This window comes from Syngnathoides biaculeatus, chromosome 6, assembly GCF_019802595.1.
Source record: "Syngnathoides biaculeatus isolate LvHL_M chromosome 6, ASM1980259v1, whole genome shotgun sequence".
Classification (NCBI taxonomy): domain Eukaryota; kingdom Metazoa; phylum Chordata; class Actinopteri; order Syngnathiformes; family Syngnathidae; genus Syngnathoides; species Syngnathoides biaculeatus.
The window spans coordinates 15,876,019-15,890,091 of NC_084645.1; positions in this window are offsets into that span (position 1 = coordinate 15,876,019).

Below are 14,073 nucleotides of genomic sequence, written 5' to 3' on the forward strand. Positions count from 1 at the left end.
CCATCCATCCATTTTCTTTGCCGCTTATCCTTATGAGGGTCACGGGGAGTGCTGGAGCCTATCTCAGCTATCAACGGGTAGGAGGCGGGGGTACACCCTGAACTGGTTGCCAGCCAATCGCAGGGCACATCGAGACAAACAGTCGCACTCTCAATCACACCTAGGGGCAATTTGTAGTGTCCAATTAATGTTGCCTGTTTTGGGGATGTGCGAGGAAATCGGAGTGCCCGGACAAAACCCACGCCGGCACGGGGAGAACATGCAAACTCAGCAGAGTTAGGGCCAGGATTGAACCGGGGCCCTCAGAACTGTGAGGCTAATGCTTTACCAGTTAAATCACAATTCCGCTCTCTTGGAATCCTCCAGGTGATTTTTAATGTTTAATGTAAAGTCTTCAAACCACCTTTTGCTTATACTATAAAGTTTTTTTTAATGCAGAATTTGAATCTGAAATCCGTTATGAAGGAAACATTGGTAGATTTCGATTATCGGCAAAAATTGATCGCACATTGCTGAATTCGCTGGAAATACCCAAGCACACAGTGGAAAATCCCAAGAAGGCACGTGACGTCAGGACGAGATATAAACATGGCTGCTCTTCAACTCCAACGATGAAATTTCCCAGTAATTCGAGCGATGAACATGATTCTGAAGGGTCCCATGATGACTGTGAAGAATAGGAGCTTTATAAAGGCATTAAAGGTTATCAATTTAAGTCAGTTACAACACACATTCAAATGCAGACGAAATAGTTGGCAATAAAGGTGCCGAGCCAGCAGTCAGACCCAGGGAGGGTTAGGATTTAGGTAAGGGTTCCCGGTTTGTATGCAATATTTTTCTTGTTGAGAATGGTCAAACAATTTGTCACGATGCGGGGCTCAAGGGTGGACCCAAATGCACGACTCCAGAGACAGCAGACAGTACAGAGGAAACCTTTATTCGGTCCAAAGTCTGAGATCAGGTAGACAGTCCAAACAATTCGAAGTACCAGTATGAATGGGCTTACGAGGGTGGTCAGTGGACAGGCGTGGGTCGGTGCACGGAGATCAGAAGTCAGGAAAGCAGGAGTGCGGGAACGAGGCATGAAGAGCAACGATCTAGCGGAGTATTTGTCGTCCCCCGGGTCCTATATGTACTGGGTCTAAACAGTGGTCATGAGGCGCAGGTGTGCACCTTCTGATTAGCTGGCCACGCCCAGCCCTGGCTGGAATCCAGGAGCATGACAGTACCCCCCCCTCAACGGCCGGCTCTGGACGGCCCAGGAGCATCAGGGTGAGCCGCGTGAAAGTCCCTGATGAGGGAGCGGTCCACGACGAAGCGGGAGGGGATCCAAGAGCGCTCCTCCGGGCCATATCCCTCCCAGTCCACCAGGTACTGGACCCCCCTTCCTCTGCGGTGGGAAGACAGCAACCGGCGCACGGTATACACCAACCCACCGTCGACCATGCGGGAGGGCGGGGGGGACTTGAGCGGAGGAGCCAGTGACGACGTGCGATTCGGGCAAAGTCTGCTGACGTGGAACGTAGGGTGCACCCTCATCGACCTGGGCAGTTTCAGCGAGACGGCGACCGGGTTAATGATCTTGGAAATCGGGAACGGGCCAACGAACCTGGGAGCAAGTTTGCGGGATTCTGTCTGCAGCGGGAGATCTTTGGTGGAGAGCCACACTCGCTGTCCCACCCTGAGCTCTGGTGCGGCCCTTCTCTTGCGGTACGCTGCAGACTTGTAGGCGCTGCTCATGCGCAGCAGTGTCCTCCGAGCTGCTTCCCAGGTCCGTTTGCAGCGTCGCACCACGGCCAGGGCTGACGGGACCGCGGAGTCTTTGACCAGTGGAGGAAACAGGGACGGAGGGTAGCCATGCATGACATGGAGTGGAGCCATACCTGTTGAGGCGGAGGGTAGAGAATTGTGGGCATACTCCACCTACTTAATGTGCTGGCTCCACGTGCTCTGGTCCCTGGATGCCAGACATCGAAGACCGGTCTCTAATTCCTGGTTAATCCTCTCAGTCTGGCCAATAGACTCTGGGTGATGACCCGATGTCCGACTAGCCGAAGCGCCGATGAGGTTGCAGAACTCCTTCCAGAAACGGGCGCTGAATTGGGGACCCCTGTCCGAAACGATGTGCTGGGGTAGGCCGTGGTAACGGACGACCTCGTCTAATACCAACTGGGCTGTCTGCTTGGCCGACGGGATCTTCGGAAGCGGCACAAAGTGGACCATCTTGGAGAAACGGTCCACTACGGACAGCACCACTGTGTTCCCTTGTGAAGGCGGCAGGCCGGTGACGAAGTCCAGCGCGATGTGTGACCACGGACGAAAGGGGATTGACAGGGGTCGCAACTCACCAACAGGCCGTAGGCGGGAAGTCTTATTGGCAGCACACACCGGGCAGGCGTTGACGAACTCCCTTACGTCCTTGCTGAGGTTAGGCCACCAGAACCTTTTGTTGGTATGGGCCCAGTTGATGACGTCTCCCCGCAGGGATGGGATGACGAAAAGGCGGCCCGACGGACAATCCGCGGGTGGTGGCGTCTCTCCCAGGGCCTCCTTCACCCGCGACTCGATCGCCCAGGTGAAACCGGACACGAAGCACACCGCTGGCAGGATAGTAGCGGCGTCTGAATCCGTGCGCCCTCCCTCGTGGATCCGCGAGAGTGCATCCGGCTTGCCGTTTTTGGAGCCTGGGCGGAAAGACACCTTAAAGTGGAAGCGGGTGAACAATAGGGCCCACCTGGCCTGACGGGCGTTCAACCTCTTCGCAGACTTCAGGTATTCAAGGTTCTTGTGGTCCGTGAAGACAACGAACGGTACTTGCGAGCCCTCCAGCCAGTGCCGCCACTCCTCCAACGCGCTCTTGACTGCCAGCAGTTCCCGATCTCCCACGTCGTAGTTCCTCTCTGCCGGGGTCAACTTCCTAGACAGGAACGCGCACGGGTGGATCCTTCCATCCCTGGGACTCCTCTGCGACAAGACTGCTCCGATTCCTGAATTCGATGCATCCACCTCCACCACAAACTGGGTCCGGAACAATGAGAACGGGCGCAGTAGTGAAACTTGCCTTGAGCCTGCTGAAGGCCTCCTGGTAGGTCCCGGACCAGTCGAAGGTGGTATGTGGCGAGGTGAGCGAATGCAGAGGAGCGGCCACGGAACTGAAGTTCCTTATGAATTTCCTATAGAAATTGGCAAATCCCAAAAACCTCTGCACGTCCCTCCTGTTGGTGGGGGTAGGCCGCACCGCGTCGACCTTCCCGGGGTCCATCCGTATCTCTCCCTCAGCCAGGACGAAGCCCAGGAAGGACACGGATGCCCGATGGAACTCACACTTATCCATATTCACGTATAATTGGTGCTGCTGCAGACGCCGGAGCACCTCTCTGACTTGTTGAATGTGAGAGGTTAGGTCTGCTGAAAAGATGAGAATGTCATCCAGGTATACAAAGACAGATCTGTTCAGGAACTCCCGAAGCACGTCGTTAATGAAGTTTTGAAAGACGGCCGGGGCGTTTGTCAGTCCAAAAGGCATCACAAGATACTCATAGTGCCCTGTGGGGGTGTTGAACGCCGTCTTCCACTCATCCCCGTCCCAAATCCGCACCAGATGCTAAGCGCTGCGTAAGTCTTGGTGAAGATCCGGGCTCCCTGGAGGACTTCGAATGCTGTAGCGATCAGCGGCAAAGGGTACCTGTTCTTGACGGTGATGTCGTTCAGTCCTCGGTAGTCGACGCAGGGTCGCAGCGTGGAGTCCTTCTTCTTGACAAAAAAAAAAACCCGCACTGGCTGGTGAGGATGAGGGGCGAATGAATCCGGCTGCCAGCGAGTCCTCGATGTAGTCCCTCATGGCTTGATGCTCTGGTCCTGTTAACGAGAACAGTTTCCCTCTGGGAGGAGAGGTGCCTGGCAGGAGTTCAATCGCGCAGTCGTATGACTGATGTGGCGGCAGAGACTTTGCCTTAGATTCAGAGAAGACCTCCCGTAGGTCATGGTAGCAGGAGGGCACCGCGGTCAGGTCCGGGGCGGTACTAGGTTCTGTTAGCCGAACCGGCGCGACTTGAATACCCCTGTCTTCCCGGACAGCGAAACAGCGACTGAGACAGTCCTCTCCCCAAGTCTTGATCTGACCCGTGGTCCAATCTATGTGCGGATTATGTTCTTTGAGCCACGGGCTGCCCAAGATGATGTCGCTACTACGTGCGTTGAAGACATGGAAGCTAATACGCTCCGAGTGAGCGTCCGGAAAGCTCATACGTAGCGTCTGAGTGCGATGTGTAACCCGACAAAGGAACTTGCCGTTGGCGGCATAGGCATGACGAAACTGTTGCGTGGGGAAGGTTGCTGCCCCCAGCTCTTCGACCACGCGGGGATTTATCAGGTTTGCTTCCGACCCAGAATCTATGAAAGCCGTCACAATGCATGAACGGGAGTCCGTTCCCAAGGTGAGGTGAAGAAGGGACCTCCCTGACCCCGCCGCGGTTTACCGCACACTCACCGGAGTCGAGATCCTGATGTCAGAGTGCTCTGGTCGGGTCGGGCAGCGGGCACCTTCTGATTAGCTGGCCACGCCCAGCCCTGGCTGGAATCCAGGAGCATGACACAATTTGCTGTAATAAAACATGTTTCGCCAAGAACGACATAATCTGCGTTCATTCAACCATGTCAACAGTGTTCGAAGTTTTCAGGAAATAAAAGATGATCAACATACCTCCGCACCTTGTCTTTTATCAAAAGCTCTTTGCAATTTTGGTACTTTTGGTACTTTCGCAAATGTTTTCTTCCTAGGGGATCGTGACAGATAATAGAGAAGCACTGCCATAAGTGCAGCATATTTTTTAGGGGCAGGGGGCAGATATGTGCCTTGCTGAAATTCTGTCTCTGAGCTCTTCAGGCAGTTCCTTTGACCTCACGATTCTCATCTGCTCTGACATGCCCAGTGAGGTGTAGTGTCTTATATAGCACTGATTTTCAACCGGTGTGCCGCAGCACACTTAATGTGCCGTAAGAGATCGTCGGATGTGCCGTGGGAAATGATCTAATATCACTTTATTAAACTCATTCTGGTGGATACAATAGTCTTCTGTGTCAGTGGAGGGTAGCAGAGAGAGATAAATGTTGTCAAATAGGTTGCCACTCCACGTGAAGCAATGGAGCAATTGATAGTAATTGGTTTAAGAGCTAGGGTTCATGTATTGAGCTGAGCCCGAGAACCAACTCTTAGTTCAGACACTAGATCTCACCAAATCGAATTGTACTTTAACTGGATTGCCAGCACAGCAAAAGTCTCTCAATAAACCTTATTCTCTCACAATTCTTACCACAATACATACACATAAAAAAGTCAGTCATCTTAAAACCTGACTGATTTCATATCTTTGTATTCATATCTTTGTTTTTATAATAAATATTTCAGCAGGATGAATTTCAGCAGCTGTTCACACCCTGCGGTTTGTAGCGGCAAGAACGCTGAAGCAAACAGGATGCTTGCAACATGCCAAACAGGATGCTTTCAGCACCCTTGAATTGCCAAACAGGATGTTTGCAAGCGCTGATGTCACGTTTTCTTTAATACAGTTTTAACTTGCTGTTTGACATTCTTTTTATCTCTGCTATATTGAAGTAGATGATGCTTTGAAACTGCTTTGTGTTAAGAATAAAACCTGTGTATGACTGTCTCTCTCAGACAAAGCAACACACGATGTGCTACCAACAAGAACAAGCCAGGTGAATCCATGAGGGAATTGTATTCACAAGAATGTTTATACATTATTGCTCATTGCTTGGAAATTAAAGTGAAGCTAAAGAAAGGTAGTGACTGCATTTACCAGATACAATTAGTGCTTATTGCTTAGAGATTAATGTGGCGTTATGGAAAGTAATGGTTGCATTTACAAGCACCTTTGCCTTACTTTGAGTGAGCTGAGAAGGGGCACATCAACACATCTCAGGGATGGCGAAAGATACTTTACAAAATAACAAAAAGTACTGTACTTCCCACTGGGAGTGGAAAAGCCAAAAGCATTCTAGAATGTTCTTCCAAAAAGCTATAGAAGCCTTGTACACGGAAGTACGAGGCTCTCTGTCCGTTTCACATAGGCAGGGAGACATTAAGTCCTTTTTGGTAATATTAAGGGAACATGCTGACGGGAGAAAATCTTCAAGCAACTTAGGATGCTTATTTTTGATTTCTTCCTCTTTGATTTGGCACGAGTAAAAAGATCGCAATAATAAGGTAATTGCAGGGTAATGCCAACGATATTACATGGATTCTTAAGAAGGACTAGTTGGCTACAAACTACATACACCCACTTACTTATAAAGACTACAATGATATTACTCGTGATCTTTCCAAGTAAAAAGTTCTCACCCTGCTTTACATGCGCAGTACGATTCCACAATTTTATCCTGTTGGTTTTCAAAATGAAGTTTGTGAGGCGTCAAACTTTTTTGCATCGATTGCCAACGTTTCGCTGTAACTCTGACATTGCATCCTGCTCCGTCCAAAAAAATCGTAATTCCGTGTACATATCATTGCACAAAATAGTTGAGACCTCTATGTCGAACTCTCTTGGACAAGTCTGACGCATTTGGCAAAAAAAACATACCCCAATATTATATGGAATACATGATAGAGGGCCCAGTTCAAACCTATTGTGTTCAGTCACCATTTTGGAAGATTGTGGGGCATGACAACAGTAGCTAAGGGGGACGGAGCTGAAGATCGCCAGTCGCAAAGGTCGATTTATCGTTAACCCTAAATTCCTCATTACTAAATTAGGCTTCGAGCTTCGTAGGACTTGATCACCCTGAAAAGGTTCACTCAAAATGCTATACATTCCCGATAACCTCATGCTTTTGGATGCTTTTAACCTTATTTCATTTTTATTAATGTTTATTACTTTTATCATATACTTAATTTTACTTACCCTGAGTACCATCATATTAATTATTATCTCCTTTTATTGATTTATGTTCAATTATCATTGATTTTGCCTCAGCATTGCAATTGTACCCTGCGTCTGGTGGGAGTCATTTTCCCTCTTATGTAGTTTACGTAGTAATTGGTATAACGTGTCCAGTGCTACACTTCAATTTATGAATGTTATCTGAACGATTATTATTATTTTATTAAATACCTTAATTTCACTTTCATCTATCGTTGTCATTCTTATGAATTGTCTCATTTTTTACCATTCAACCTCCTTAATGATTGATCGTCGACGACATTAATAACAGCTAGTCGTAATTGCATTTTATGAAGTAACTCATTGATAAACTCCGGGTTAATTTAAAAATAAATCCGTACGATCTTAACGAGGATTGTGAAACTTACTAGGTCAATGACAAGTACAATCGATTCATAAGAAATGAAGCTGCTGTAAAAGAAAAGCGATCACTTTATTATCCTTTTACTCTGTATGATTACTCAATAAAGGGTAATAAGTGAGGGCAGACCAGATTGGCTTTGCACAACTAAAGTCAGTTAGTTCACCTAAACGAACTAATCTTGACACCGTCTTATCAGCAGATGTTACACCGGGACATTCGCCATTGAAAACATGTTGTGGCCCCTGCTAAGGAACACGTAAGCTCTTTTTGAGGAAGAGAACATCTCACAATTGAGTGAAGTGACCGGGTCAATATTACACTATCGTTTCGAGCCACATTTAGATGATATGTGGATCTGTGAGGTTTGTCACCTAACTTGCTGGCATAATTGCACAAATAATGGACAAGAAGTCGTCTTTCTTCTGATCTGGAGGACGTGAGAGGCAGGTCAGTTACAGTCTCCAAACACGTTCTGAACCAGCCTCTCACGTAATCTTTTTTTTCTTTTTTATTAGAAAACACACAAGGTCAAAAGGAGGGTTAGGCAGATGATATGCACAAAGGCACATTCTTTGATGATGATGTGGCACATCCTTTGGTGATGATTTGGCACCTTGGCCACTTCTAGGAAGATACTGTTGCATCTGTGTATTGGAGCTCGTCCTGTGAACAAGACTCTTGGAAGCAAGGATGACACTAACATACTAAATGTACCTACAATAATTCAAATACATGATAAATATATTTACAACAAATCTAACATTTCCCCCCTGTTTATTATGTATCTGCACAAATTCTTATATCATCTTGCAACTTCTTCTACCAAATAGATTTTTATGAAAACAAATACACGCACACAGAGAATAGAAAATCATTACCGTCGTCACTGTCATTCTTCACCATTAAAGGAAACATCTCCGCCACCTGTTCGTTCGTGGGTGACATGATAGTATTAATAAGATTTACAATAAGAGCACGCAGACAAGGAATCCAACAACATCCACACAAGGTCAAAATTGATGGAAAAACAACAATTGATACCAAATTTGAGGACAACAGGGCTTTGCATCTTCCAAAGGCATTCATCCAGGTCTCTCACACGGAGGTGTCAATACTGGAATGAGCCGTTCAGGGTTCAAAGCCCCTCGGTGGCACAACTCCATAGCTGTGTGTTGGCTTCACTGTGCAGCATAATTCTCCGAACATAGCACAGATTTCTCCTCTCTCAGCCAACCTGTCAACAGCGACTCCGCTTTGGAATGCCATAAATGAGCAGATAGCTGTTCACGCACAGTTACAAACCCTCTCTCTGTCCAGATGCCCAATTCTTGTACGTTGTGATGAATGGAGTTGATTCTGTCCACATTTGTGTTAGTTGTACGCCAACAACCTGAGGTTCCGAAGCCATCTGCGGCGGACAAGGCGCCGCTAAAGTCATGATCGGCGGACACGCACATCGACACATTTAGCTCACCTGAGTTACATATGTTTTGTTACATTCTGAGAGGATTATGCCCCCCTCACCAACTTTTTTTAGTAGCTCTATACACACCTACCTGTCATTTGGAACCCACGAAGCTCTCGTCCTTTGCAGCTGTGCAATCCATTTTTCACGATGAACCGGGTCTTTTGGGAAAGTATGAAGAGTAAATCCATCCTCCCAAGTGTTCAAATAACATCCGGTAATACAACGAGCCGGCATTTGGGCTAACACGAAGGAACAAAGAGCTACATTCCAGCAGGTAAAACTAGTATAAACACACGAGACCGCCTGAGTGCACTCCTGCTGACAAAGTCACTTCGCTTCTTCTCCAAAACAAATTCCTCACGAGGATTTTCATGGCGGGAGTTACAAAAAGCCATAGATGTCAAAATCATGTTGTGTGGTGAAAAAACGGATGGGTCCATTCCGGCTGCCTTTTTTTTTTTTCATTAAAAACTGACAAAAAAATCATGCTTTTCCTATGAGTGGGGATTTAAGAAGTTTCTGAGAAAGTAAAATGTAAATACCAAACAAACAAAACAAAATTCTGACCCAGATGAAGACCTATCGTCTTCTTTTTCTTTCAGCTTGTCCCGCTAGGGGTCGCCACAGCATGTCATGTTTTTTCGGTGAGCTCAAGGGAATACAGAGAAAGCATCTTACATTTGGATTTACTTTCATTGGGGTTCCAACGGCACCAACTCCACTGTGTTTGGTGTGTGGTCAGAAGCTATCCCAATAGCGCCATGGTGCCAAGAAAGCTAAAACGCCATCTCAAAAACAAACACCCTTCTGTTCAAAACAAGCCTGTGGACTATTTAATACATTTACGTACAAAGACCACCTTTTTATTTTTTTTGTCATTTTTATTTTTTACCAGAGAGCCCTTAAAGCTAGCTATCTTGTTTCTGAACTCATAGCTAAATCAAAAAGTGCCACACTGTGGCAGAAACATTAATATCGTCAGCTTGTAGAGCCATTGTAAATGAAATGCATGGCCATGACGCAGCCAAAGCGACACCTCAGGTGCCTCTCTCAGATGACACTATTGGCAGACTTATTGAGGACATGTCTGCAAATGTTGTTTTCGCATCAGTAAGAAATTTGCCACGCAAATTGATGAGTCAACGGCTTTTAATGGACTGTCAGCTCTTGGTAAACGTACGTTTTATAGATGGAGTAGTCATCAGATAAAACTTTTTATTTTGCAGGGTGCTGCCAGAAATATCAAGAGGAGAGGAAATATTTTGGGTCACGTCGGAATATCTTAACCAAAGCGGGCTCACGTGGTAAAACTGCAGGTGTCTGCACTGGTGGGGCTGCAGTCATGATCAGGCATATCAAAGGCTTCATGTGGAGGGTCAAAGAAATAAATCCAGATAAAACTGTGACGTACTTTTTTTTTTCTCAATGAGGCCCTCGTAGCAAAGACCTTACCAGCAGCTTGAGTAGAACAAAGTCTTATTGCGCCACACGGATGTCTTGCAACAAAGTTCTGGCCTGTGTGTATGACCTGTGAGAGGAACTTAGTTTTTCTGACAAACGAGAGATGGGATTACTCAAAGATGTTCGCAAAGATGACACATCTGGCTGATAGATTTTATCACCTGAATGAACTGAAAACACAGATGCAAGGCCGAAATGATCACCTTCTTACAAGCACGAATGAAATGAAGGCATTCCGTTTATAGGTGCAGCTCTAGCAACAATCTGCGCAGCGTGGTAACCTTGAAATGTTCCCTGATTGCATGATTGCAACACTGCTGCATTGTGCTAGGTGATTTAGACACATTTGAAAACTCTTAAAGAGAAGTTGCCATTTGATTTCTCCTCAGAGTTCACAGAATGCCTTGACTGTGTTGGGGGCACGGGCGTACAGCTCAGCATCCGTTGATGGATGGAAAGGACACGAGTTTAAAGGAGTGTGGCTTTCCGAAACAGGTCCAATCACTTTTATCAAACACAGTACAAGCATTCCAAAGACAATCAGAAGAAATTAATAGTATCTCAGTTCAATTTGGAGTGTTAAGGCAACGGGTATGAATAGTTGTGGCGGTGTGATGTTTAATTTTTTCTTTTTTAATAAATCTGCAAAAATATCCTGCAAAACCCCTACTCCATTTCTCATCCCATCTAACCCTACAATAAAATAATTTAAACCCTGCTTCTAAACTTCTAGCCTTACTCCCTTTCCACTAGCTCTCTTGGATGCACAATATATCAACCTTTCTCCTAATCATCCTGTCAACCAACTCCTGAGCTTTTCCCGTCCTAGTCCCAACATTGAGGGTCCCTACACTCACTTGTAGGCTCTCTGGATTCCTCTTCTTCTGCCGACAAATCTGCTTTCTTCCTCTTCTTTGTCTTCGACCCACATTAGCTGAATTTTCACCGACGCCTTGCAGGTCAACGGCGCTGGGGCAGACACCAGATGTCTCTCACGGTATGACCTCTGAGACTTTCCATCAATTTTGGAGAACCCATGTATGTCATACTCATTTTTGACAGACCCCTCAACGAGTGACAAATATGAAATACCAAATACTTGACTCGAGATAATCTCTGGGATGCCATCTTCTTCTCACCGGAGTTCACCTCAGGTGACATGTGACCCTACAGACGACCCCTTCCTACAGTAGGAAATTGCTTTGGCCAAATGATGGCGTTAAAACGAGATCAAACGGACTCCCTCTCACTTCATGGGACCAACGTGTAACCTCTGGTGCAATAAATCATTTTTTATGGCTATCATAAATATCATTGTTTATCCATTAATTTTTACAGAAAGCCTTTAATCTTCTGCACATCAAAGACTAACATGTGAAGTCTATTAACACCAGTGCATGACACGATGCCGTAATTTCATTGGTATCATAAATCTCATTATCCATCAATTTTTTGTACATCAAAGACCAAGGTGTGAAGACTATAAAATGACAGCTGCGTGACATGCCATAAATCGCTTGACAGCAAAGACATCAAAGGCATATATGACATCATCGTCATAAATAACTTTTTATAGTGTCATAAATAATTTTTATGGCGTCATAAATACTTTTTTTTCATAAATACTTTTTTTTTTTTACCCCCATGCCTCCCTCCGAGGTGCTCTCCAATCTGATGCGGCAGTTATTGACATTTCAATGCATCTTGTGAGTACATAGAGAAAGTCTTGGATTTTTTTAGTTCAGCTCATGAGTAATGGGAGGCAAAACAAGTGATTTTTATTTTTATTCTTTCATGATATGCAAACATTTAACAATTGAAACATTGGAAAACAGGCTATGGAAACAGAGAGAAACCCCCCATCCCTGGACACAAACAGACTTCGACCCCCTACCCAGATTTAGTTTATTCGTAAAGGTTTTTCAAGATGACAGATATCCATCCATTTTCCATACTGCTTCTTCTTACAAGTGTCGCGGACATGATGGAGCCTATCGCAGCTATCTCCAAGCAGGAGGCGGGGTACACCCTGAATTGGTTGCCTGCCAATCGAAGGGCACACAGGAACGAACAACCATTTGCACTACTTTTCATACCTACAGTTAATTTAGTCTTCAATCAATAGACAACTTGAATATATTGTTTTCTTTGATTACCGGTCCCATATTTTTGTTAGATTAGACCTCTGTAGTGAGTCTCTGTAATTGATTTATACAAGTTGTCAATTTCTTAAAAAAAAAAAAAACACTTTGGTTTTGTCATATGAGTGTCCAGAAAAGGCCCTAGTGACAACTACTTCTGTTTGACCCAGTTTGGTATCTGTTTTGTCCACATCTGACTAAAAACAATACATTTAATTCATAGGTTATTCAAATGAAAACATTCACTGGAATTAAAAGCATTTTCATAATACTCCTTGGATGTGATTTCATATACTATAAATACAGTTAACTGAGATAATGATATACATATTTACACACAAGTACACAAAACCTTTTATGATGATAAATCAAGGGTGAACAAACCTTTTGGCTCAGGCACCACATTGACTTTGAAATTTGAAATTTAACAGGCTCAGCCAGGTCACAACCAGATGCTTACATATGAAAAATAAACATTCCAGTGCATCAAAGATTGGTGTTAGTTTTATTGAAGCAATTCTCAGAACAGCAGCTGGCAAGTGGTGGGGGTATCACTTAACCACTGCAAAAAACAAAACAAAACAAAACAAAACAAAACATGATCTTAACTTTAGCCGTTACTTGGTAATGTACTTCACACAAGTGTTAGGTCTAATAAGCAATCAGACCCTTATGACAAACCTTAAAAAACACAGACTTGAAGTTAAGTAGTTATCTTATACTTGCGAGGACGAACGAGAGTGTAACCAGTTATAGTCTTAGAACTCTTCTAAAAACACTGCGCTCGCCTCCTCTCTTTTTATTACTTCAGGGAGTGTAACACAAACAATGCATTCCCAAATATTTGGAGGAATCTTTAGCCGTGAGTACGTCAGCAGGTGCCCCATATCTTCACTTCTCAACGTAGCGACTATGAACAGGAACAATCTGGTCTCTTCAGCATGATAAACAACATTGATTCGTACATAAATGAAGTCCTTGCAGGATTCCACTACATTATGTATCTAAAAGCAGAACGTGATAAGTTATGTACAATTACTCTTATACATCGTTACATCAACATGAAGCAAAAACTTAAATACTAGTGTTAAATCGGCAACTTAGTGCAGAACTCACAAAGCTGTGGGTGACTGAAGGTGGGAGAAGAGTTTACTTACGTGACGTCAGCCGTGCAGCGCGTTAAACCGGATCACAATCCAGACGACAGCGAAGTGGAAAATTGTCACTTTTCATTGGAAAGATTCTTGAAAAATAAATATTCTGTGACAGTCCTTAACCTCCGTGATCGATTTATGACCTTGCACATTAACACACCAGTAAAGTTCCATTATTTATATGTAAATTTAAAATAAAAGTAAAACAAAAAACAGACTTTTTAGGAAAATATAACTCTGCCAGGGGTGTCATGGTGGGTCAGCTGGTAAAGTGTTGGCCTCACAGTTCTGAGGTCCCCGGTTCAATCCTGGACCCTCCTGTGTGGAGTTTGCATGTTCTCCCCGTGCCTGCGTGGGTTTTCTCTGGGCACTCTGGGTTCCTCCCACATGCCAAAAACATGCAACATTAATTGGACACTCAAAATTGCCTCGAGGTGTGATTGTGAGTGTGGCTGTTTGTCTCAATGTGCCCTGCGATTGGCTGGCAACCAGTTCAGGGTGTACCCCGCCTCCTGCCCATTGACAG